Source organism: Lutjanus erythropterus, chromosome 11 (assembly GCF_056507025.1).
Source record: "Lutjanus erythropterus isolate fLutEry1 chromosome 11, fLutEry1.hap2, whole genome shotgun sequence".
Classification (NCBI taxonomy): domain Eukaryota; kingdom Metazoa; phylum Chordata; class Actinopteri; order Lutjaniformes; family Lutjanidae; genus Lutjanus; species Lutjanus erythropterus.
The window spans coordinates 40,931,320-40,956,926 of NC_139327.1; the positions used below are offsets into that span (position 1 = coordinate 40,931,320).

The 25,607-nt window shown below is 41.7% G+C and overlaps 2 pseudogenes across 2 annotated transcripts; both read left to right on the forward strand.

Annotated features, from left to right (window-relative positions):
• The first annotated feature begins 67 nt into the window (after positions 1 to 67).
• On the forward strand, positions 68 to 2,808 carry LOC146319620 (protein NLRC3-like; annotated as a pseudogene). Its single transcript, XR_014771552.1, has 2 exons — positions 68 to 323; positions 1,482 to 2,808. The product of XR_014771552.1 is annotated as a protein NLRC3-like (transcript).
• On the forward strand, positions 2,738 to 22,779 carry LOC146319621 (uncharacterized; annotated as a pseudogene). Its single transcript, XR_014771589.1, has 15 exons — positions 2,738 to 3,270; positions 3,887 to 4,073; positions 5,882 to 6,058; positions 6,514 to 6,690; positions 8,446 to 8,619; positions 11,353 to 11,529; positions 11,707 to 11,856; positions 13,620 to 13,666; positions 14,144 to 14,265; positions 14,626 to 14,681; positions 16,284 to 16,501; positions 17,045 to 17,310; positions 20,069 to 20,185; positions 21,601 to 21,742; positions 22,469 to 22,779. The product of XR_014771589.1 is annotated as an uncharacterized LOC146319621 (transcript).
• The last annotated feature ends 2,828 nt before the right edge of the window (positions 22,780 to 25,607 follow it).

Consider the following 25,607-nt stretch of genomic DNA (forward strand, 5'->3'; position numbering starts at 1 on the left):
TGATGTTCTAGACAGTGTCGGCCAAACATTGATATTTTTCATCAACAATGAACAAATGATTTTAGTGATGAAGAAATGTCTTCACAGAGAGAGGAAGAGGAGTCATGTTGGTGTGGAGGAGCAGCCGTCCTGCTGTGTTTTGTGTCAGGACGTCCTGAAGGATCCAGTCTCTACCAGCTGTGGACACTGGTTCTGCAGACAGTGCATCACCTCATACTGGGACCAGTCTGGTTCATCAGGAGACTCCTCCTGTCCCCAGTGTGGACAAAGATCCAGAACGAGACCTGGACTGCAGACCAGCAGTCAGAGCAGCACTGAACAAAGTAAGACTGCACATCTGTCCATCTTCAAAATGTCTCCTGCTACATTTCATGACATTTATTTAGAGACTGACAATAAGAGCGTTCAACCACGTGAACCAAGAATCATGCAGGTTCATCAACTTCATCAAATAAACTGAACGTCTTCAAGTGCTGCATTTAGTTTTAGAGTTTCAGGCTGAAGATGTGTAGAGTTTCTGCTGTCCTGACGTCAGTGGGAACTCGATCCTCCTCTGTGGATCCAGGACAGAAAACAGTCGAGTCATTTTGTTGAACAGCAGCTAAAAACAAAGAGTCAGGAAACACGATGATGAGTGTCTCTAATGTGGGATGTGATGAAGACAAACTGTGTTTTATTGAGCTCATGTTTGCACAAAGAGTGAAAGTCTTTGTCTTGATAAGTGTGTCTGTGTTTGTTCTCAGATTCACTTCAGATTATCTCTTTTCTCTGGATTTGACTTTAATATTTTGTTTAGGTTCAGGTTCTTTGTTGAAATCCTGCAAATATTTTCAATCCATGTCTAATATCTTTCTAAAACATGTTCTTGTGCTGTTCTGTCACATAAATAAGACTATAGACGAGTAAAAAATAGTCTGTATGTAATTATTCCAGGGGACGAACATGAGGGGGTCCCTGCTAAATCTTATAAGGGCTCTTTGGTTTAGATGAAGAGCTGCAGCTCAGCCTGTCACCTCTGCTGTCAATCAAACACCTACACCGACTGGGGAAGCACAAGAAATATCAGGGCCGATATTATATCAGTCTATATCTGTGTTGGTGTATATTAACTGAAAAATATCAGTTATAATAATATCTGATTTGACAGATGATATTTAAACATTTAACTTAAATTCTTTGATAAAATGTTTTATAAAAGCTGAAGTATATTTGTGAAGTTTTTGATGTATTTATCTGAGTCTTTCTTATCTTCAGGTGTGGACAAACTACAGGTTATAAACTTCTATCACCTGAAAAAAATCAATATCATTCATCCATAACACGACACACAGTCAAAGGAAATCAGAGAAAAAGAGAGAATTTCCTTGAAACTGAACTTTATAACCTTCACTTCTTTATATATTCTTACATTGTTTTTTATTGATAATGAAAATACCAACAGATTGTCTTTGTTTTGTCTCACATCTTTTTCCTTTTTTCAGTGGAGTTTGATCTGCAGGAGGTTTTAGATGAACATAAGATCAGTCTGAGGAGGAGATGTGAACGTGTGACTGAAGGAAGTGATGAAACAGGAAGTGGAACCCTCCTCAACAGGATCTACACTGAGCTCTACATCACAGAGGGACAGAGTGAAGAGGTTAATACCCAACATGAGGTGAGACAGCTGGAGACAACGTCCAAGAAGGAGACCCTCCATGAGACTCCAATCAAGTGCCAGAACATCTTTAAAGTCTTACCTGACCAACAGAGACACATCAGAGTCGTTCTGACCAACGGCGTCGCTGGAGTTGGAAAAACCTTCACAGTGCAGAAGTTCACTCTGGACTGGGCAGAGGGTTTGGAAAACCAAGATGTCAGTCTGCTGATTCTGCTTTCGTTCAGGGAGCTGAACTTGATCAAAGATGAGCAGTACAGTCTTCTCAGTCTGCTCCATGTTTTCCATCCAACATTACAGAAGGTCACAGCAGAGAAGCTGGCTGTCTGTAAACTTGTGTTCATCTTTGACGGCCTGGATGAAAGCAGACTTTCACTGGATTTCAGGAACAAGAAGGTTGTGTCTGATGTCACACAGAAGTCATCAGTCAACGTGCTGCTGACAAACCTCATCAAGGGGAATCTGCTTCCCTCGGCTCTGGTCTGGATAACTTCCAGACCTGCAGCGGCCAATCAGATCCCTCCTTCATGTGTTGACAGGGTAACAGAAGTACGAGGCTTCACTGACACCCAGAAGGAGGAGTACTTCAGGAGGAGGTCCAGTGATGAAGATCTGTCCAGCAGAATCATCTCACACATCAAGACATCCAGGAGCCTCCACATCATGTGTCTGATCCCAGTCTTCTGCTGGATCACTGCTACAGTTCTGGAGGACATGTTGACTACAGAGCAGAGAGGAGAGCTGCCCAAGACCCTGACTGACCTGTACTCACACTTCCTGCTGGTTCAGACAAAGAGGAAGAAGAAGAAGTACCATGAGGGACATGAGACGAGTCCACAGGAGCTGATGGAGGCTGACAGGGAAGTTCTTCTGAAGCTGGGGAGGCTGGCGTTTGAACATCTGGAGGAAGGAAACATCATGTTCTACCAAGAAGACCTGGAGCGATGTGGTCTGGATGTCACAGAGGCCTCGGTGTACTCAGGAGTTTGTACAGAGATCTTCAAAAGAGAGAGTGTGATCTTCCAGAAAACAGTCTACTGCTTTGTTCATCTGAGCGTTCAGGAGTTTCTGGCTGCAGTCTACATGTTCCACTGTTACACCAACAGGAACACACAGGTACTGGAGGACTTCCTGGGAGAAAAACATTTTGATTTAACCCTGGATGTCTTCCTGAGCAGAGCCATGAAGAAATCCCTCCACAGTGAAAATGGTCACCTGGACCTGTTTGTCCGCTTCCTTCATGGCCTCTCTCTGGAGTCCAACCAGAGACTCTTAGGAGGTCTGCTGGGTCGGACAGACAACAGTCCAGAAACCATCCAGAGAGTCATCAACAACCTGAAGGAGATGAACACTGGTAAGATCTCTCCTGACAGAAGCATCAACATCTTCCACTGTCTGACGGAGATGAACGACCACTCAGTACATCAGGAGATCCAAGAGTTCCTGAAGTCAGAGAACAGATCAGAGTACCTCTCTGAGATCCACTGCTCAGCTCTGGCCTACATGCTGCAGATGTCAGAGGAGGTTCTGGATGAGTTGGACGTGAAGACGTACAACACATCAGAGGAGGGACGACGGAGACTGATACCAGCTGTGAGGAACTGCAGAAAGGCTCGGTAAGTGTGTAAGTGGTGGGGTGTGTGTGTGTGTGTGTGTTTGAGCTTGTCAACACTACAATCTTTAATAATTTGGCCCCGGGGCCTGTTTGATATAAATGATCTTGTTAAACTGCTGAACTCCACTTGACAAAAACTATCATCCATAAATGATAATCATTCAGTCTTTAGTACTAATGAAACTGTTAATGCAACAGGAGTCATTAAATTAATTTAATTGGAGGTGAAAAGCAGATGGAGAAACATAAGATTCATCAAAGATGCACAAAATACACACAAACACACAACTGAGGTAAATATATACGAGTGCAGTTACAACCTGCACTGATTTTACAGTTTGTTGAACATCATGTTAAAATAAAGTTGAACAAACACAAATCAGCTGTTAATCAAAATCTGACTCGTTTCCATCACAGTCATTTGGACTCTTGTGTCCAAAAACAGCAGTTTGTGTTTGATTATGTTGTTCAGGAAAACTTTGACATGTGATCAGTGACTGACCAGCTGAACTACAGACGCTCAGGTTCCTGTGCTTTGTGATGCAAACAGTCTGTTTTTATCAGGAAGTGTCTGATTTTATTATTTTTTTAAACTTTTATATTCTCCGTCATCACAGATTTTTTAACTGTGGACTCTCAGAGACTCACTGTGAAGTTGTGGCCTCAGCTCTGAAGTCCAACCCCTCACATCTGACAGAACTGGACCTGAGCTACAACAGAGACCTGCAGGATTCAGGAGTGAAGCTTCTGTCAGCTGGACTGGAGAGTCCACACTGTCGACTGAAGACTCTGAGGTCAGTTCATGTATTTTGCTCTTGTACAGTGTATATCTACCAAAATGAAATCCACAAGAGAAGTTTTAAATTTCCTTCAGTTCTCTTGTTTTCTGGGTTTGTTTCAGCACAAATCACAACAGCTCTTTTTTAAAGTTTGTCAGTCTGAACAGTTTATCTGTGAATTTTTTTTTTAAAAGTTCAACAAGTTCAAGAAATATTCAGGAATGACTTTTTATACAGGAACTTGATGTCAGGGGACACACACACACACACACACACACACACACACACACACACACACACACACACACACACAGCTGAGTCTGTGTTGACACAGTCTCAGAAGTCGTGGTGTCAGAAAATATCTAAAATATTGAGTATCAGGATATCGTGTTTTGTGATTCTGTATCAAACACTGTATCATGATATTCTGATCCGTGCAAAGATTCGTCACAGTGGATCATTTTGTGTTTGAACTCCTGAACACTAAACAACAGAGTTATTAACTCACATTTTAATGTGTATAGTGGTTAAAATCAGATTAAAAAAACAACATATCTCCTTCCTTACAGGATGATAATGTGCAGTAATATATTGAATGGTAACCTGTGTATCATGATACATATCATATCAGCAGATTCTTATTAATACACAGCCCGACTCACAACACATCTAGATCCCATGCATTCCCATATGTCTACAGACTTTACTTTCATTTGCAGATATGTGTTGATAAAGATGAATATTTTGTCCACATGTTGCTCTCTTGGTAAGCAGAGCGAGGTCTCTAACATTTGTCTCTGTGTATTAATGGTCATGAAAACTGAACACTGTAAAATGTCAGTATGCAGTAAAGAAAAGTGACACGTGCTGACTGAGCTGCACCATATTGATCATCATCAATACATGTCATCTAATGTGTGGTGTATCAAAGAGTCTAAATAACTGCACTGTTAAAACTGATGTCATGGTGTCCAACCTGTTGTATTTGTCTGAAGGAAACGTTTAATGAGCAACAATTTCACAGTGAAAAACAGAACCTGACTTTGGGACGATGGTTGTAAAGTGTGGGACAGTTCGGGACAGTTGAAAGTAGAATTCGGGACAGTTGAAAGTAGAATTCGGGACAGTTGAAAGTAGAATTGTGGACAGTTGAAAGTAGAATTCGGGACAGTTGAAAGTAGAATTCGGGACAGTTGAAAGTAGAATTCGGGACAGTTGAAAGTAGAATTCAGGACAGTTGAAAGTAGAATTCAGGACAGTTGTGGGACACTGAGGACAAAAGTGAATGTTGAGTCCTGCCATTGACTGTGTCAGTGTCATATTATACTACGTCAGGGTTTCAGCTGCACTTCACTTCCTTACTGAGTATATGATCCTTCAGTTATCAATCCCAGTGTTCCACCATGACCTCCATTAGTTCTGTCCATCTGTCTATAAATAATTTCCCTCTGTCATCTCAGCATATATGTCATTTTTTACAGTGTAGAAATACTTGTTAGAATTGATAAGAACTCAGCAGAGGTGGTGGGAGCTTCTTTTCAAACCATCTGATTGTATTTGTTGTCTTTGCTTCTGTTAGTAATATTTGTAATCTAACAATGGACATTTCCAAATATGTGTAAGTGTGTATTCACGGTGTCTCCACCTTCCCTCCAACATCCAAGTATGTTACAGTGTTGAACCTGCGTCCTGTTGGCTTCAGGTGTTTGGACTTTACATTTTCTAAACTTCTACTTTCTAAACCTTCTTCACATCTGAACACATTATTAATCACTGAATGATTTCAAGCAGGAACATTGTCTTCTAAACTTACATCATTTATTCTTTATTCAGATTGATGAGCTGCAGGTTGTCAGAGATCAGCTGTTCTTATCTGGTCTCAGCTCTGAAGTCCAACCCCTCACATCTGACAGAACTGGACCTGAGTGAGAACTGGAACCTGCAGGATTCAGGAGTGAAGTTTCTGTGTGATTTTCTGCAGAGTTCAGACTGCAGACTGAAGACTCTGAGGTCAGACACCATTTTTACTTCTGAGTTGAGATGAATATGATGTGAAAGTTGTGGAGACACTAAACTGCAGACAGAAGTCTGATATTGAACTGATTCACAATGAGGATCTTCATGCTAAAGTCTATTTTCTTCTTCTGTGGTTTAATCCAGTGACTGTGGCAGATAAATGTTGAGCTTCACATTTAAAACCTTCATACAACAAGAAAAATCTACACTGAAAAATCTACACTGGATAATTCACTCTGAACCTCTGAAACATTTTCATCTGATATTCTACATCTAGATTTTTAATAAGTGATAATAAAAATACATAAACACAATAAATAAAAACATCTCAACTATCAGACAATAACAATATTAATTATTTGCTTTTTCATCATTTTGATGAAACTGTATGATGATGATACCGACTGAACTGTTTAATTATAACATTACATCATTTATTCTTTATTCAGATTGTGGTGCTGCAGTTTGTCAGAGATCAGCTGTTATTATCTGGCCTCAGCTCTGAAGTCCAACCCCTCACATCTGACAGAACTGGACCTGAGCTTCAACAGAGACCTGCAGGATTCAGGAGTGAAGCTTCTGTCAGCTGGACTGGAGAGTCCACACTGTGGACTGAAGACTCTGAGGTCAGTTCATGTATTTTGCTCTTGTACAGTGTATATCTACCAAAATGAAATCCACAAGAGAAGTTTTAAATTTCCTTCAGTTCTCTTGTTTTCTGGGTTTGTTTCAGCACAAATCACAACAGCTCTTTTTTAAAGTTTGTCAGTCTGAACAGTTTATCTGTGAATTTAGTCTGAAGTCAAACTGGATTCATGTTATTAAGGAAACTGTAGGATTTATCCTTCAATGTGCTGCCAAATTAAATCAACATTTATCTTTTTTCTTACATGTGTTTTTAAAACTTCAACACATTTCTGCTGATGTGATGAAAATAATTAAGATCCTGTGAGTCGTTCTGATGAGAAACTTTCTCAAAATAATGAGTTAGTTTAGTTTTTATTTAAAGTCCATGTATGACAGAGACTGTAGCTCTGTCAAATAAAGACACAAAAAATAATAATCAAAATAAATCTGTGTCACAGCAACACTTTGAAACTGAGGTCCAATATTTGACGTGGTGTGGAAATGATAATGATTAGATGACTGAAGAAAATATTGACAGATTAGCTTTTATTTGGGGTTAATTCATTGTTGGTCTACATTAACTGAGTAATAAAAACTCCTCTCTGGAATAATCAATACATCAGCTGATAGATGAATTGAATGATGATCAGTTGTCCAGAAAGCTGCAGTCTGTAACAGCAGAGGCCAAACAATCATCCCACTGAGAACAGGCAGGTTCTGAACAGACGCTGTCTGATGTGTGACCAACGACAGGCGACACTTCAACATGTGATGATGCTTCCTGTCAGGAAATGATGTCACTTTGTGTTGTGAGTCGTCCAGTAAACAGGAGCTGAAATAATAAGGTAGCAGCTTCCATTTAAGATGAAGACAACATTCATGTCAGTCTGCTCACTTCTAAAGATGATGATGATGAAGCTCACAGTCAGTCAGCTGTGTGTTGATGAAGATGATGATGGTGATGAATGAATGAATGAATGAATGAATGAATCTTTTATTTTCATATCTGCTCATTCTCATGACTCCAGATGGGATTATTCAGACACATTAACTCCAAATAAAACATTCCATCATGTCGTCCTTCATCATCATCATCATCATCAAGCAGCACAGAACATCAGCATCATCCATCCATCTTCAACCGTTTATCTAAAATCGGGTCGTGGGGGTAACAGTTCCAGCAGGGACCCCAGACATCCGTCCCGCCCAGCTACATTAGCCAGCTCTGACTGGAGGATCCTGAGGCGTTTCCAGACCAGGACAGAGATATAATCCGTCCACCTGGTCCTCAGTCTGATCCCGTGTCCCGGGATGACACACTCTCACACACGTGTTCTCACAGTTCTCTCATTCCACCTGTTGTGGTTCTCCTGAGCTTCTCTCCCCTCACAGTCATTTGGTCTTTCTGAGGAACCCGGAGCCTCAGTCCCGGGATGCTGCCCTCGGTTCTCCCGCCTGTCTTGGTCTCCTCTCTCTTTCTCTCCGTGTCTCTCAGTTATTGTGATCTGCCCTCCTGCTCCAAACCTTCTGTCTTTCACTGATGACTCGATATTTCTCACCTTCATTTGGATGATGTGTGTAGAAGGCTGACATTATGATGATCCACAATAACACAGTGACAAAGTCACTCTGCTCATTTTAGAGAACAGTTCATTGATTAGGACAAAGTAATGTTGATCTGCACATTTTAAACCCAATCACATCTCATTGGATTATAAATGGATTTTTATCTTCATCATTTATTCTTTATTCAGATTGAGGGACTGCAGTTTGTCAGAGATCAGCTGTTCTTCTCTGGTCTCAGCTCTGAAGTCCAACCCCTCACATCTGACAGAACTGGACCTGAGTGGAAACAGCCTGAAGGATTCAGGAGTGAAGCTTCTGTCAGCTGGACTGGAGAGTCCAGACTGTGGACTGAAGACTCTGAGGTCAGTTCAGTGTCGTAGATCATTCATGTTCATACGTCTCTTCCAGGCGTCACGGTGGTGCAGTGGTCAGCACTGCCGCCTCACAGCAAGAAGGTCCTGAGTTCGATCCTCCAGCTGGATCAGGGTCTGTCTATGTGGAGTTTGCATGTTCTCCCCGTGTCTGCGTTGGTTCTCTCCGGGTTCTCCGGCTTCCTCCCACAGTCCAAAGAGACATGCATGCAGGTTAACTGCTGACTCTAAATTGTCCGTAGGTGTGAATGTGAGTGTCAGTGGTCGTCTGTCTCTGTGTGTCAGTCCTGTTATGAACTGGCGTCTTGTCCAGGGTGAACCCCGCCTCTCACCCAGTGTCAGCTGGGATAGACTCCACCCCCCACGACCCTTACGGAATAAGCGGTTACAGAAAATGAATGAATGTATCTTCCATCCATAAAGTTACACATTTCATTTTGTTTATATTTTCATGTTTCTTGATCTAAATTTAGTTGTCAGTCACAAGACTTTTGTTTCTTAAAGAAACTGTAGAAAATGTCCACTGTTGGTTGTTAAAGTGAATGAATGTTAATAATTTTTGGTAAATGGTCACATCTGGATACAGAAGATCATCTGAAATCATATTTGTTTTAATTCCATCAAGTTTACTTGAAGGAGGAATATTTTGTTGGTTTCTGTGACTTTCAACCTGTTTTTTACAAATAATGTCTTATCATTGATATTGATCTTTCAGAACAAACAAACACACACACACACACACACACACACACACACACACACACACACACACACACGCACAGCGATATTTTAATCTGCTCTGTCTGCCATCTCTCATCTCATCACTGCTGTTTTACACAAACACAGCTGTTAGCTCGGCTGTTAGCACAGCTGTTAGCTCGGCTGTTAACTCAGCTGTTAGCTCGACTGTTAACTCAGCTGTTAGCACAGTGGTTAGCTCGACTGTTAGCTCGGCTGTTAGCACAGCTGTTAGCTCGACTGTTAACTCAGCTGTTAGCTCGACTGTTAACTCAGCTGTTAGCACAGTGGTTAGCTCGACTGTTAGCTCGGCTGTTAGCACAGCTGTTAGCTCGACTGTTAGCTCAGCTGTTAGCTCGGCTGTTAGCTCAGCTGTTAGCTCGGCTGTTAGCTCGGCTGTTAGCACAGCGTGTGTGTTTCACTTAGTTTGTCACATTTAAAATGAAAAATGAGTCAAACTGTTGTAAACTCTGCAGGAAGTGAATCACATCAGCATCAGAGGGACAAGGACAGAGGACAGGATGAATGAGACTCACTGATATCTGTCTTCTTCATTGTTTCTAAACGTCAAACAAAAGTATTTTGATGTCAGGAATATGATTCACTTCATTAAAATGTTAGATTTCTTTCCAGTGAGATATTAATGAGTTCATATCATAAACATTACTATGCTGGCCTCCCTCTTCGTGGGTGAAGCAGTTTATCCAACTAGCTAAACAATCAAATGTGCTCAAGAAAACTCTCAGACCGAGGAAGCTGCGTTGACTTTGAGTTTACTGAGAACTTGACTGTGAAACTGAAGCACAAATACAACAGAAAATGTTCAGCAATATGTTTTGAGAAATTACACTATCTTAAAATCAAAATAATCATCAAAATACATACAAATGCCATAAAAAATAAACACTCATAATCCATCAAAAAACTTACAGATATGGCCTTCAGTAGCTCCCATGAACAGATTAAAACGTCCTTCCACAGAGCACAGAACATGTGAGCAGCCTGCAGCACTCTACTAAAACACAAGTGAAACTTAGGTTAAGGCTGCCTTGTTACTCTGTGTCACTAGGTGGCAGTATTAGGCCAAAATGTTGAACAGATAACTTATTTAACACAACATTGCACACAGAGTCCATGAAAATTACTGTTGCTCCTCCAGTTATTGTTCATTTTTAATTAAGTTCTGTTATTTTTGAAATATATAATATATTCTAAAACATATTTCATAATGAAAAAGTACAGATCAGAATACTGTTAGAGTAAAATAAAAGAAAGCAATAAAATAATGAACAGTAAAAATATTGATTTTTCAAAGAGGAAACAGTTAAATAAAGCAAAAGGAATTTAATGGAAAAAATTGTGGTGTATAATATTTCTTATCCAGTTGCTCGATGAATCACCAGAATGATCAATATTATACTTGATAAAGTACTCAGTTACTAAAATAATGGATACTTTCAGCCCTTGTTTAGGTACAAACATAAAACCTTCATATCAGAAGAAAAATCCACACAGGATACAGAAATTCACTCTGAACCTGTTAAACACCTGAGTTTCATCTTATATTCAACATAATTATAATAAAATACATAAATACAATGAATAAACAAACTGGGCCTCATTCATGAACTCTTCTTATTAAGAGTTTTCTTCTTCAAACCAACTTACACAGTTTTCACAAACATTCTGACGTTCTCTGATATTTTCTAATGTGGGATTTGATCACACTGACACTCACGTTTGTGCAGAATAATCAACTGTGTTTTATTCAATTCCACTGGTTTTTTTGTCCACTGATTTAAATTACCAAAATAATTTGATGAATTATTTTTATTTTACAAAGCAGTATAGTCTTTTAAATGTACAATTACTTTGACTTTATGTGTGAATATTTCTAACAAATAATCTCATGAAGGAAAGAAACATGTTTGACATGTTGAAGGATTATAAATGGATTTTTATCTTCATCATTTATTCTTTATTCAGATTGATGGACTGCAGTTTGTCAGAGATCAGCTGTTCTTATCTGGCCTCAGCTCTGAAGTCCAACCCCTCACATCTGACAGAACTGGACCTGAGAGACAACAGAGACCTGAAGGATTCAGGAGTGAAGCTTCTGTCTGATCTTCTGCAGAGTCCAGACTGCAGCCTGGAGACTCTGAGGTCAGCAGTGAGTTGAAGTCTGTCCCTGCTGATGAACCTATTTGTTGGTTTCAGGTGGTTCTTTGGACTCTTCTGGACTTTGTCCAGTGTATCAGTTCAACAGTGTGACTACTGGCTATAAATGATCAATTCATTGATCTTGCAGTAACTGAAATGTATTCCTGTATATACGTTTAGTTTCCACAATGAAGGTTTTCCAGTCACGCTGACTGGAGTCCCGATGACGAGTGGTTTGAAGGACAGATCAGAGTCTCCAGGATCCAGCTGTAACTGGTCTGAAGAAAAACCTGCAGACTTCAGTGATGAACCTGGACCCTCAGACTTCAAGTAAGAAACTGTTTCTACTGTAAACTGATCTCAAGTGTTCACACAAACAAATACAATAGTGTACCGTACTGTGATGATTAAACCACCTCATTTCATTTAGTAAAATGATTTTTTATTATTATTATTTTTATTTTATTTTATTTGCACTCGTATAAAATACACTAATGAAGAAAAGAAAAGAAACTAATATTTAAATGTGTCAGGAGAGGTCAGGAAGCCACAGGCTTATACTAGGGACCTCCCATAATACTAATCAAAACAACTCTCACATAATTTGATAAAAACAATAACTACCCGAAACATGATGAGCAAAGAAAAAGAGAAAAGAAGAGAGAGAAAAAAAGAAAAGAAAGAAAGAAACCCAGCTTGTGTTTCAGCCTGACCAGCCACAAATATCAGTTCTCAGATCAGTTTGTAGCCATGTTAGCAACATGACCATAGATTTAATGTAGCGACGTCTGTCTGTCAGTCCGTCTATACGTCACTTTGATCCACACTGCTTTCTTTGTTCAGCTTCATTAGTTGTTACCATGGTTACCATTAATGTCTGACACTGTCCAGTTCTTTGTTTATGACCAAATACCTGCAGAACTAATGACATCCCATCATCCTCAGCTGGACTTTATGTTCACTGGTGATCTGAACTGTTGATTTAAACAACAGCTGTGGTTTGAAGACGTTGACTGAATGTTTAAAATTAGACCATATTTCACCAGGACATTTTTCATCTCCTACATTGTGGTAATAAGAGTTCATCATCACTTCTCGCTAAAAAAAACTACAGTGAAATTTCTCAGTTAAAAGCCAGAAGAGACCTGTTAAATACAGGACTCAGATCCTGTGTTCAGTTCACTCAACCATCACGTCTTCATGTCCAAAGTACCGTCCTTGTTGTTCTTTATACGATGTCTCAGTGCATAAACCTTTGGAACAGTTGAAGCTGTACGCCTCAGTACTTATGAATCTACGTTAAACTGCAGCAATAAGCTCATTTTCTTTATTTTACATTAAGAACTTCTCCCATGACAAACATTCAATGTTTTGATTTCACCGACCAGTGAAATATGACTTTGGAGAAATGCCTTCACACTGATCAATGATGTTTCTCTTTTAACCCACAACTGAACAAATGATCAAAATGATGTAATAAATTTGTTTTTGGTGGCTCGTCGATGTTGTGGCCACATTTCAGCCGGTTGAAAAGACGATGAAAAGACATTGTCGAAGTTTAAACCAAATATCAACCAGTTTTCAACTAAAAATCAACATTGAAATTCCAGCTGGTGCTCACTGGGTACACACACACACACACACACACACACACACACACACACACACACACACACACACAGAGAGACCTTACAGAGAAGCAGGAATCATAGAAAAGAGGAAATTGAATCATAAAGTCACTTCAAAGGGGTCATGATGGTCCGCTGGAGGAAATGTGGATTGTTTCATAAAGCCTGTGATGGTATATATGCTGTATATGTTATAGAAATGTATATGTGGTGTTTGGACGTCTTCTGCTGCTGTTAAAAGGATGACAGGAGTTGATGTGATTGTCCATTATTGAAGCCCACCTCCTCAGACTTCTCTCTGTTTGATGAGAAAGTCCTCGTAGCTGGATTGTAAAATCCTGATGGACAGAGGACAGTTTGGTCCTGGTTGTGTTTGGTTTGGTGAAGAGAAGGCCGCTAACTGAGTCTGATCATTTTAACTGTGTTCATCCTTGATAACTGCTGGATGTGTGTTTCTTCCTACAGACTGGACGACAGAGAAAACACAGCTACACCTGACAGACATGAAGGACGTGAGTAAAAGTCCTCTGGAAAATCTTAAAGAGACGTAAAATGTTATTAAAGCAGATCTGGAAGATTGTCTGCTGTTTGCTTCGTGGAACAGGTTCATCCCAGGAACCACAGAGGATGTTCTGCTTTGTTCTCGTCTGTTCTGAGTGTTGATGATGAGAGATGAAGTCTTACAGCTGTGCTGTCTCACTGCAGGGACGTCTTGAATCTCAGTCCTTGTTATTCAGTCTAAACTTGGTCTCAACTCTCTTTGGACCTGCTCTCGACTTAAACATGTCTGAATGTTTCACATGATGTTTTCTACATTTTGACTTTATTGGAGGGTTTTGAAGTCCTGTTACAAAGAGCCCTGACCAGTCTTGAACTGGGGACGTTGCTGTTCCAGGTTTATGAATGTTGTGTCACCAGGATGTCCAAAAGTGAGTTTGACGTCTGCTGTGTCTTCTTCTCCCCATGTGATGCCTCTAATCACCCACCAGATGTGTCCACATCAAACCCAAACCTGGATGTGTGTGAGGATGAAGAGGATCAGCTGTGTCCTGATGATCCAGAGAGCTTGAAGCAGCAGCAGCTCGTGTGTCCAGAGGTTCTCCACTCAAATGTCAGTTTTTCACTTGAACTTTTTGATTCATCTGTCAGTGATCAGACTCTGGTTCCTCCAGTGCTTCATATTTCTTATCTTCTAAATTCTATGAATATGAAACTATGAGCTGCTGTCCGACACAGTCCTGCAGGCTTCAGCATCATTTCACTGAACAATAATAATAATAATAATTTAGTCATTTTGATGAGAGATAATGAAGTGAATAAAAGTAAAGAGTGAACGTAGAGTAGAAAGTGAAGCAGTGAGGATCCTGTAACCTGTACATAACTGGGAGAGTTCAGTGGTCAGTTTCTGCTCCCGTCTCAGTGTGTTCTAATTAACTCTCCAGTCCAGTTTAATTCTTTTTTTCAATTTTAGGAGAAGTTAAGTTTCACACCTGAACTGCTGACTGAAGCTGGAAAGACTTCATACAGGTAACCAAAACATAAAACAACAAAATACTTCAACCGAGTCGACTCCTTTCAGTTGTTACACTTCAACCTGCACTTCACCTCCTTTCAGCACTTAAAGGGATAGTTCACCCAAAAAATTAAAATTCAGTCATTATCTCCTCACCCTCATGCTGATTGAAGGTCAGGTTTATTTTTTCAGTCATTAAAACTCTGCTGGAGTTTCAGCAGACCGTGGAAATGAATGGTGACCAGTTTTCAAATGTAAAAAAACAACAGAATAAAAATATAAAACTCCTCCATGCTGCTCATCTGCTGTAATCCAAGTCTCCTAAAGCCCCAACATGCCAAGTTGACTAAAATGTTATTTCCACCATGTTTTTATCCTGAATCTTCACTGTAGATCTTCAGCTTGGAGCCACGTTCACCTGCACACTGTCTGAACTGTGTGTGTGTGTGTGTGTGTGTGTGTGTGTGTGTCAGTCAGCATGAGGGTGAGTTGATAATGACTGAATTTTCATTTTTGGGTGAACTGTCCCTTTAACCTTTCATTAAACAGTTCAGTCTTTTCAGTTCAGCTCATTTCAGTGCTGAAGGTGTCGTATTCTTCACCTGAACAGCTTGTCACATGATCACCCTCCCACACACACACACACACACACACACACACACACACACACACACACACACACACACACACACACACACACACACACACACCTTCGTCTGCTGATGGTGTCGGACAACACGTCGTACAAACTAGTTATTTTTAAGTTTCAGGCCAACTTTTAAGTTTAACTTTCACTTCCTTTCAGTGTTTCCACTTTAACACTTTTAATATTTAACATTCATACTCTTCATACTCCTGCATGAAGCCTGATTTTAGCCTCAAGTTGATCGCTCCTGTAGCAAAATGTTTCAGTAAAGTTGGTTCAGGAGCGACAAAAGACTGTGAAAGTTGCTGAACGCTCCAAAAACAGCTGTGTGGAACGTTCCACAGGTAAACAGGTGAGCTGGTAACAGGTGACAGGATCATGACTGGGTATTAAAGGGGCGTCCTGGAAAGACCCAGTGGTTCACAAACATGGATGGATTGAGGTTCACCACCATAATATCATCAAAAGATTCAGAGAATCCAGAGAAATCTCTGCATGTCAGGAGCAAGACTGAAAACCAACACTGACTGTCTGTGACCTTTGACCCCTCAGGCAGCACTGCATTAAACCCACAGTACAGTGGAGGTTTCACAGACGGACCTGAAGCTTCTTAATTCCTGTCGTTCATCTTAGTTTAGAAGTTTCACCTGGTGGTTCAGGTGATCACAGGAGTATCTGCTCTGTAAAACTGAAGTCTCCATGTTCTCTACACCCCCGACTTATTTATGAACTGTGGTGAAGTTTTTGTGTCAGATCAGTTGTTGTTTGATGCCTGATCAATCACCTGATCGATCAGTGATCTGTTGGATGATTGGATGGATTTCAGAGTTCAGGTTGTGACTGTGCAGAGAAGAAGATTAAATCATGAAAAACACGACGTACGAGCTGAATAACAACTCAGAGCGTCTCAACAGATCATGTGACCAGCAGGCTAAAAGCTTGTTGTAATCAGCCCGTCTGTGTCCCGCAGGTTCAGGTGTCCTGGTCCAGGTGTGTTCCAGTGTGCTTTGACTGGACTGGTGTTTGTTGTGGCTCGGGAGGTGGAGCTACTCTACAGAACTGTCCAATGGGATGAGAGTCTCCTCCAATCAGCTGGGAAGACGCCTGCAGGGCTGCTGTTTGATATCAAGTGTTCAGAGGAAGCTGCTGTCTGTCAGCTCCACTTCCCACACTGTGAAATTATGGACGGTGAGGACTTTATTGTGCTTTGTGAGTCTTTGAGAGTCTTGTTTGAACAGTGATAAAGCTCTGAAGTCCTGTCAGCGCCCCCTACAGGCTGCAGAGGACATTTCAGGGAAATATGACTTCAGTAATATGTTGTACACTCATTCCAAATAAAAATCTCTAAAATTAAAAAGTTACTTTTCAGGCAAAAATTAATGGTGCAAAAGGAAAGTTCACGTCACTGAAGTTGTCAGTACATATCATCTGTTGGTCACAGAAATGTTTTTTTATCTTTAGTTATTTTTGTATTTATTAATTTTTAACTTATTTTTTGTATTTTCCCCTTTTCTTTCATTTGGACTCGTAGTTCCCCCCGGCAGTCGATCTCCTCGAGGCAGAGTCAAGAGCACAATCTCTCACTGCTGTTCAATAAATTACTCAACTTGGGCAACAGTTTAATTGTTCAATAACTAGACTTGGTGTCCTGTAAATCTACTAAAGTGAGGACTAACTTTGTACTGAGGTTGTTATCAGTAAAACAAAAGTTTAACCTCTCTGTTTTCACAGAGCCGCTGCCTGATGGTCTGCTGTCTGGCGTCCACATCACTGATGATGGAATGAGCGTCCTCGAGCCGCTGGAGATCACAGACACTCATGTGGTTGTCAAAGTCCCTCACCTGTCTCTCTTAGGCCTGGTCTGGGACATTGTTAAAAGGTTGTGGACGAAACCAGTTTGGGGACAAGTTCTGCTGTTCCTTGGACAACCAAACCCCAAAACACAGAGGCAAAAACTCAAAGTGTTTCTCCTGCCAAGGAGCATCCCTCCAGAAAAGGTAAAACTTGATGTTCGTGATGTCACTTCAAGCCTCTGATCTTTCTTAAAGGACAAGTTCATTGTTTTTGAAGGGTGACTTTAAAACCCAGCCAGCTGTCCATATGAGCTGTAATCATTCTGTTCACACTGGACAAAAAATCTCTTCCTAATGTCCTTTGAAAAGTTGTAGAGGACAACATCCACAGTCGTCCTCCTGTGCTAAAATGTATTCTAAAGGTCATCTGAAGTGAAAAGAAATTTATTGACAGACAGAAAATTAAAAAAGTAAAACTGACAAACCTTTTCTAGTGTCTCAAATTGTAAATATTTGCTGTTTTTTTGTATTGTATGACTGAAATGATGATAATTAATCAATGTTTAATATGAGCTCAGGTTCTTCCACTGCATACAGCATGCAGTGGAAGAAGCAATGAACAAAGAACACTCAAACATCACCAGCTTATAAGGAGTTGTCTGACTAGAGACATCTGGTATGATGTAAGCTATCCAAACAACCTAACTACAGAACGCGTCTCTTTCACCAGACATTCTGGCGCCCTTCCCGAACCGTTTACCTGTCAATGTATGCAGAGCATATGATCCTATGACCTACCACACTGTTCATGCAAACACATCCTAACAATGACAGTAATCTGAACCTGTTTGTGTTGTGGACTGTTGGACAAACAGAGCAAGACATCAAAAAAATTCCAGTTTGGCCTCAGGAATTTTTTCTAACAATGAATTAATGGAGAAAGTAACCAGCAGATCATGATGTCAGTGAAGTAAATAATGTAAATTAATAGTTTGTTGCAGCCCCACTGTACTGATATTTCTTCTTACTTAGTGTTATAAACCTTTAGCTTTCTAAGAATAACAGAAACAACATACTGACTGAAATAAGAACCCACCTGTCAAAATCAAACACACTCAAACAGCCACCCATAAAACCTAAAGCTGAATTAGACAATCAGATTACCTCGGTGTGGTGCACAAATCATGGATGTATGAAAATAACAAAGTAAACCTACTGCCCAGATCTCAATACCTCCAAGCTAGTTCCTTAGTGAGTTAAAGTTCCCATGAACCGGCCACAGGAGAGCTTGGTTCTTGGTTACATGTTTCCTGTAAAACAGGCAGATAGGGAGGGACTTGTTTCAGAGATTTACTGTTGATTACAACAGCCAGTAGTGCTGTATTTTACATCCACTCCCCATGCAGCTATGTGGTCTGTGCCTGTAACACTAAGACAGAGAGTGGTCCCAGCCTGAGAGCTCCCATGAGCACAGCTGGGGCCAGCTGGAGACAAGTCGAGGCCACTTTGACAACAGTACTGATGTGGTGTTCCTGCTGGGCTCAGGTTCCAGCAGCCTGAGGCCACGTCAGAGCTAACTGAGCCAACAGCAGTTCACCAGGGCAACTGAGCTAAAGCTCAGCCACCTGACCAGTGGCCACTCGTGTTCACTGTTAAGGCCCCAACACATGATCAGCGGTAAAAACGCTTTGCGCTGGCTGTCCCATTGTTTTCCTATGGAGAGAGCGATGCCGCTACCCTCGGCGTGGCACACTGCTCGGATCTACCAGTGACCGCCGTGCTCAAAGTTCAAATTATTTGAACTTTGACCTCATTTGCCGCTGACCTGTCAAACCACAACTAATGAGATAACAGCTGAATGTGACGATGCAGGCAGAAGAGACTGCAGATGTGTTGAAGTGACACAAGCAGAGGAGACAGTGACGGATGTCTTGAAGGGAACCCTGGTCCCTTCCAGACACGACTGAAGAAAAGTGTTTCAGGGTTCCCCAAACTCTGTAACACAACATTAAAAACAGACTATGATCTCGCCAGTAAAAGTAATGGCATGGCGAAAATGTAAACAGTCAGACTGGGTTATAAGATGTGTGAATCATATAGTTTATGAATTTAGCTACTTCCAGAGCTAAAGTTAGCTCAGCCGGTTGTATACCTGGCAGACAGGACGTAGCGGTTGTAGTGCTGTGTTTTGCCTCTCTGCCCCCTATTAGACTGCTGAGACCAGTTCTGTTGCCCACTAATCGCAGCTAACAGTTGTGGTTCGCCACTTCAGCAACAAGTAAGCTAAAACTAAAGCTAAAGCTATCTGCCCATCAGCAAACTGTGTAATTAAATCAGTGAACACTGAAGCTGAGGCGCCGGAGGAATCAGAGGGGAAACGTTGTGAAACACTGCTGTCCGCTCGCTCCTGACGTATTCGTCCTCCACGCTCCGCTGTCTTAACTTCAAATGCAATGAAACTTAAATTATAAGTGCAGGATGTGTCAACAACTATTCCACTGCATTTGGAAATAAAAGAAACAATCAGAAATATTAGAAATAGCTGAGAATATCTACAAAACAACTTTTTTCTCATTGTTGGGGCAGGTTGTGGAGTATAGGTGACATATAGATCAATACACATTTCCACACACCGACATTACAACAGATAGACCCAGAGGTTGACCGAAGGTTAAATCCCAGCAGCCTTTGAGTTATGAAAGGAAGACGTCTGAAGCATAAACACAGGTGTGCAGTCCAGAGGTGTTGATCAAGGGGGAATCCCTCCAGAGGAACAGATGATGTTCTGACCAGCCCTGATTAACAGAGGAAAAGTCTGTACCACAGTAAAGCATAATATAAAGAGCTGTGACCTGAAGAGCTGAACACTAAACACAAATATACTGATACACCTGTTGATTCACCAGTCAGGTTCTACTGAGTGCAAACCCTCTAATGTAAAAATGTTCTGATCTCTTTTAAGATCATAAGAAAACAACGGCAACACTCTGTGAACATCGAGGTTCCTTCGTCATGCAAACTCATCAAAGATCAGAGTTACAGTCTTGAGTGTCCTCAGGCCATCAAAGTACAGCCTAAGGTGAGTATTTGAAATAAAAGTCTTTGTTAGTGCTGTAACATGCTGACAGGATTCATCAAACTGCTGTTGGTTACCTTCAAGCTCCATTTCTGGGAGTCCTGTATCTCCTCCCAGAGGGCAGGAGGGAGAACAGACTGTTGCTGGGTGTCCAGCTTCTGCAGGCTCAGAAACTCACACCCAGTGATGTGCTGTGCTGCGTGAACCACCCTCTCCAGCACCTTACTGTCTGTGCTGCTGCAGTTGCCGTACCAGGTGTTGAAGCAGCCTGTCAGAAGGCTCTCTATGGTGCTGCAGTAGAAGTCCCTGAGGATTGTGCCCCCCACTCCTGTAATCCACAATGACCTCCTTGGTCTTGGAGACTTTCAGGCAGAGGTGGTTGCTCTGACACCACCTCCTCCTATAGGCTGTCTCTTCCCCATGGAAGATCAATGCCACAACTGCTGTGTCATCAGCGAACTTGACAATGTTGTTTGAAGCCCTTGTTGCTCTGCAGTCATAGGTGTAGAGGGTGTACAGGAGCGGGCTGAGAACACAGCCGTGTGGGCCCCCCTGCTGAGGATCAGTGCACCTGGGGATGTTCCATCAGAAAGTCTAGGATCCAGTTACACAGTGTTCTGTTCAGACCCAGATCCTTGAGCATGGAGACTATGACTATGGCGTTGAACGCTGAGCTGTAGTCCACGAACGACATCCTCACGTAGGTGTCCTTTCCTTCCAGGTGGGAGAGGGCTGTGTGTAGGATGTGGGGGGTGGCATCCTCTTTGTTTGGACAATAAGCAAATTGTAGGGGGTCATGAGTGGGAGGAAGCATGGGGCAGATGAGAGATTAAACCGGCCTCTCAAAACACTTGTTGGCTGTCGGGGTGAGGGCTTTGGGGCACCAGTCATTTAGACTGGTCACTTTCTGTTCAAGGATGAGGATGGTGGTGGTGGATTTGAAGCAGGTGGGGACAGTCTGGAGGGAGAGCAACAGGTTGAAAATCATTGTGAAAAACCCCACCGACTGGTGGGCGCAGGCCTTCAGGACACAGCCAGGGATGCCGTAGGGGCCGGCCGCTTTGCATGACTTAATACGCGGGAATGACTGGTAAACATCAGCCTCAGTGATGGAGAGCAGACAGTCGTGTTCTGCAGCAGTGGCAGAGTAACAGTGAATGAAAAGGTGACCAGCAAACTCTGGCAGTAAATGTACAGTGTAGCTTACAGGTTGTCTATCATTAACAGCTGCAGATTCTCAAGACCAGAGTAAAGCTCCTGTGTGTGTGTTGTTTCCCAGCTGCTGAAATAGCATCGCTATGACGATCAGCTCTGCCTACGTTGAGAGAGTACTAAAAAACAGGAAGTAGGGTCAAGTCAAACCGCCCCATGCAGTGATTACTTGGAATACTAAAAGATACTAACACTTTCCTTTTCAGAGAGCAGAGGTTTTTCTGGAGTTCGATGAAAATTACACACCAACGTTTGAGATTCGCCTGCCTACGAACACGGGAGAAGCGACTTTAACGGTCCACGACCAAACACAGATGGAGGTCTGGGAGCATGACGTTGATCTGATGGGTAAAATCTTCATCCACCTTCTGCATCATTCTAGTGATAGAACAACAGAAAAGAGCAGAATAGAGCAACAGGTTTTGATCAAAGGTGTCTTTATTTTTCAGGGCCATCTGTACCAAGAAGGATAACTTTAGAATTCTTAAAATGCATGCTTAGTGAACTGGATGGCACAGTCTGCTCATTATAGAACTGGTCAGGACATTGTTGCTCAGTCTTGCTGCCAGTTTCTCTCAGTGGCAGTATTGCAGTGAAATTTCCCCACCGGGCCAAAAGCATTTCCCCCCTCAGGCTGCCATTATAAAACAAGTCATGCATAAAACTGTTGACAGGACACCTCGACCTGCAAACCAGCTCAGTTATGACTCTGTTTCATACTGAGGTTCATACATTAATAAATCCCACACACTGATTTAGCATCCTAAATATCATGTTGGTGGCTGAGTGTTGGCTAACGCTAGTAAACATGCTAAGCTAACACCTGAAGATGTTGATGAAGTAGTTTGATGCCTCATCAAATTTTTCCTCCATCCAGAGTTAAGTTACAATATTTAGAAACAGCTGCAGGCGTGCTAATGCTGGCTGAAACATTTTCTTTGCATCAGTTCACACCAGGAGAACCTTTAACTTTACATGAACTTTGATGCTGGAGTGTAAAATGGACGTTGTGTTGTTGTGTCTGAGCAGTCAGAGGTTTGTGTTACTGAACTCTTTGTTCTGCTCGTCCTTTAGATCCGGATCTACATCATGAACATCTACCGAGGCCTCCCATTGGCTCACCACAGAGCATGTTGTCATCAGCTCGGTCACAGTTTGTCTCTTCGGTGTCTGACCCGATTCTAAACCAGCTGCTGGACCGACTTCTAGAACGGGGCGTTATAGATCAAGAAGAAATGGATTCAGCCAGAACGAGAAGCAGGGCTGACAAGGCTCGAGCTGTGATCGACATGGTGCGAAACAAAGGAACACGAGCCAGTTCATCCCTGATTGAGGACTTCAGCAGGTTGGATCCACACCTTTGTGAAACACTGCAGTGGAACTGAAGCAGGTAGAACTCAGGTGGTAGAACATGTGTTCCATGTACTGAGGCTGTTCCACTGCCACCTGCGGCTTTTTGCTGCCCACTTCCTGTCAGTTCATTACCTGAGGACTGTCTTTAACACGAACGCTTTTATCATCCGTCTGTCATCAACGTCAGACAAATAATAGATGTCTAAAAACATACAGTCTGTTTGAACGGAGACGCCTGCAGAATCTGTTATTACTGTGTGGCACTGGGACTTTACAGTCAGGTCAATAAGTCAACTCTGTCTCATTTTGTCCCCGTCAGGTTACAGCTGATAAATATACAGCTGAAGTCCTGCTGCTCTTTATACTGGAGGTGATGAAGAAGAGTCTCTGTAAACACTGATTCATGACTCCTGCTGTCTCTCTGCTTCTCTCATCAGCTGGGAGTCATGGCGGTCTCTGTCAGAGTGATGATGATGATGATGATGAAGGAGTTTGTGTTGAGAGGATCAGCTGTGTCCTGATGATCCACAGAGGTTGAAGCAGCAGCAGTTTGTGTGTGGAGACTCTGACTGGGCCGAGTTACTGGGAGGTGGAGTGGAGAGGAGAGCTTCATCCAGCACTGACTGACAGACCAATCACAACCAGCGGAGACGACTGTCAGTGCTGCAGTCTGACCTGCTCTGAGATCCTCCTCCACATGTTGGGCTCCTGGGTATTTAAGGCAGAAATATACTTGCTTTTAACTACGCGCTGCATACGCATCCCTACACTTCCTGACTGCCTCGTGGATCATGCGTCTATTTGGAGCGATGGTTGTGCGCGTCCTCAGAAATTAACGCCACACATACGCGAACGCAAACGCACGGTTAAACAGCAAGTATATCTCCGGCCCTTGTTCCACTGTTCCCCTCATTACTGCACCCCTGGATTCCACAATGATAGAACCAAATGAAAGAGTGCGTTCTTCCAGTCCCAACATACATTTAGAAGTGTGGAGGACAGAGCAGGAATTACAGCACAGACAAACAGTCAGTGCTGCTGCTGCCTGGAGTGTGGCTGTAATGCTCCTTCTAAAATTAACTCCCTACACCACCAGCAGGTTTCTATTTCTTCTTATATTTTCCATTTATTGCTGTTTTTATATGAATATATTTCTGTATCTGTTGTAGAATAAGGCCCATATTTCCTGACATACTTCCTGTTGGATATAAATTGTTATTGTCATATTATCTCTTTAAATATTGTTGAAGAATATTTATATTTTTATATAATCATTTTCTATGCTTCTATATGTTTGTATTGTTGAATGGGAGCAGCTGTAACGTGACCAATTTCCCCCCTGAGGATCAATAAAGTGATTGTGATTGTGATTGTGAGCTACTTTGTTTTGGCAGATTTCAAACTTGTGACATGAACTAAAATCCATCAACATAAATATCAAGTTGAGCTGTGAATCAGGAAGATTTGACATTTGATCAACGTCTTCTTCCACTTTTCTCCTCATGTTTCCCCTAAAGAAGCTTTAAGGGTGAAAAAGTTCTGCAGCTGGATTCAAGTCAAACATCAAAGCACCATCTTTGTTTTCTTTATTTCCACTGGTGGAAAGTATCCGAGTACATTTACTCCAGTACTGTACTGAGTACATCCACCTGATGCTCCTGTGAGCAGATCTCTGGCCTCAGATCGAATGTGTAACATTTAGATTTAGATGAAACATTTTGGTGTTGAATGTAAATGTTAAATCTGAATGTTTGATGAAATATTGATCTTTTCCTGTCCTGTCTTATCTTACCACATTCTGTCTCACCTCGTCTCATCTAGCTTGTCTTGCCTCATCGTACTTTTTCTTGAACCATCCTGTCTCCTCCCCTCTTGTCTCATTTTATCTTATTTTGTCTGGTCTCTGTTCTCACTTCAGATTGTCTCACCCCACCCTGCCTCACCTCGTCTCGTCCTGTCCAGTCTTTTCAGGAAGTGCCTCCATGTGTCTTTGATTCGGTGTCCTGTGTCAGTCTAAGAGAGGAGTGGTCTGCTAACTTTAGTCCGTCTCAGATGCTTCATGTTGTTGATGGAGCTGCAGACTCACTGTGAAGGACAGTCCACTCTGTTTCCCCTCTAAAAAAAGAGAGAATAAAACAGAAGGTCAGCTCCATGGTAGAACCCCCCAATCTGTCAAGAACAACCACAGTCTGGTTCTGCTGCAGGGTTCTGTCTGTTAAAAGAACCTTTTTCCTCACCGCTGTGGCCTTAGTTCTTGCTCCTGGTGGGAACTGTTGGTTCTCTATAAATAATATTAGAAAGATTTCAGTCTGCACTTGTTCTATATCATACTTCTTACAGATTTTTCATCACTTTTTATTTCCATTGTTTTCACTTGACTTTAGTTTCAGTTTGTCTCCAGAGGAGGTTTGCTCCTTTATGTTTTATTGTTTCACACGTTGAGTTTTAGTTTAGTCTCAGTTTTAGCTGGAGGTTTTTGAAATGATTGTATTTGTCAGAGGCAGATTGAAGAAGTTCAGAACAGGTTTCAATAAACAGACGCACCAACGTCTCCTCATGTTGTCGACTTCACTCACTTCACCAAATTCATTTCTTTATTTCACCTTCTTTTTTTTGTCGAGTCTAGTTTTTTATTTTTGTTTCAGTGAACTAAAATGTTTCTTCACACTTTTAGTTTTACTTCACTATTATCTTTCTTGTGTGTTTATTTTTCACACGAAACACAAATCTGTGTATTTATGAGTCGACACACAGCATTAAACAGCACACAGACTTTAGAAAATGTAAAATGTGGAGACATGAACAGTGATGAGCAGCAGGACAGCAGAGACAGAAGACAACATGAGTGTGGATGTGATGG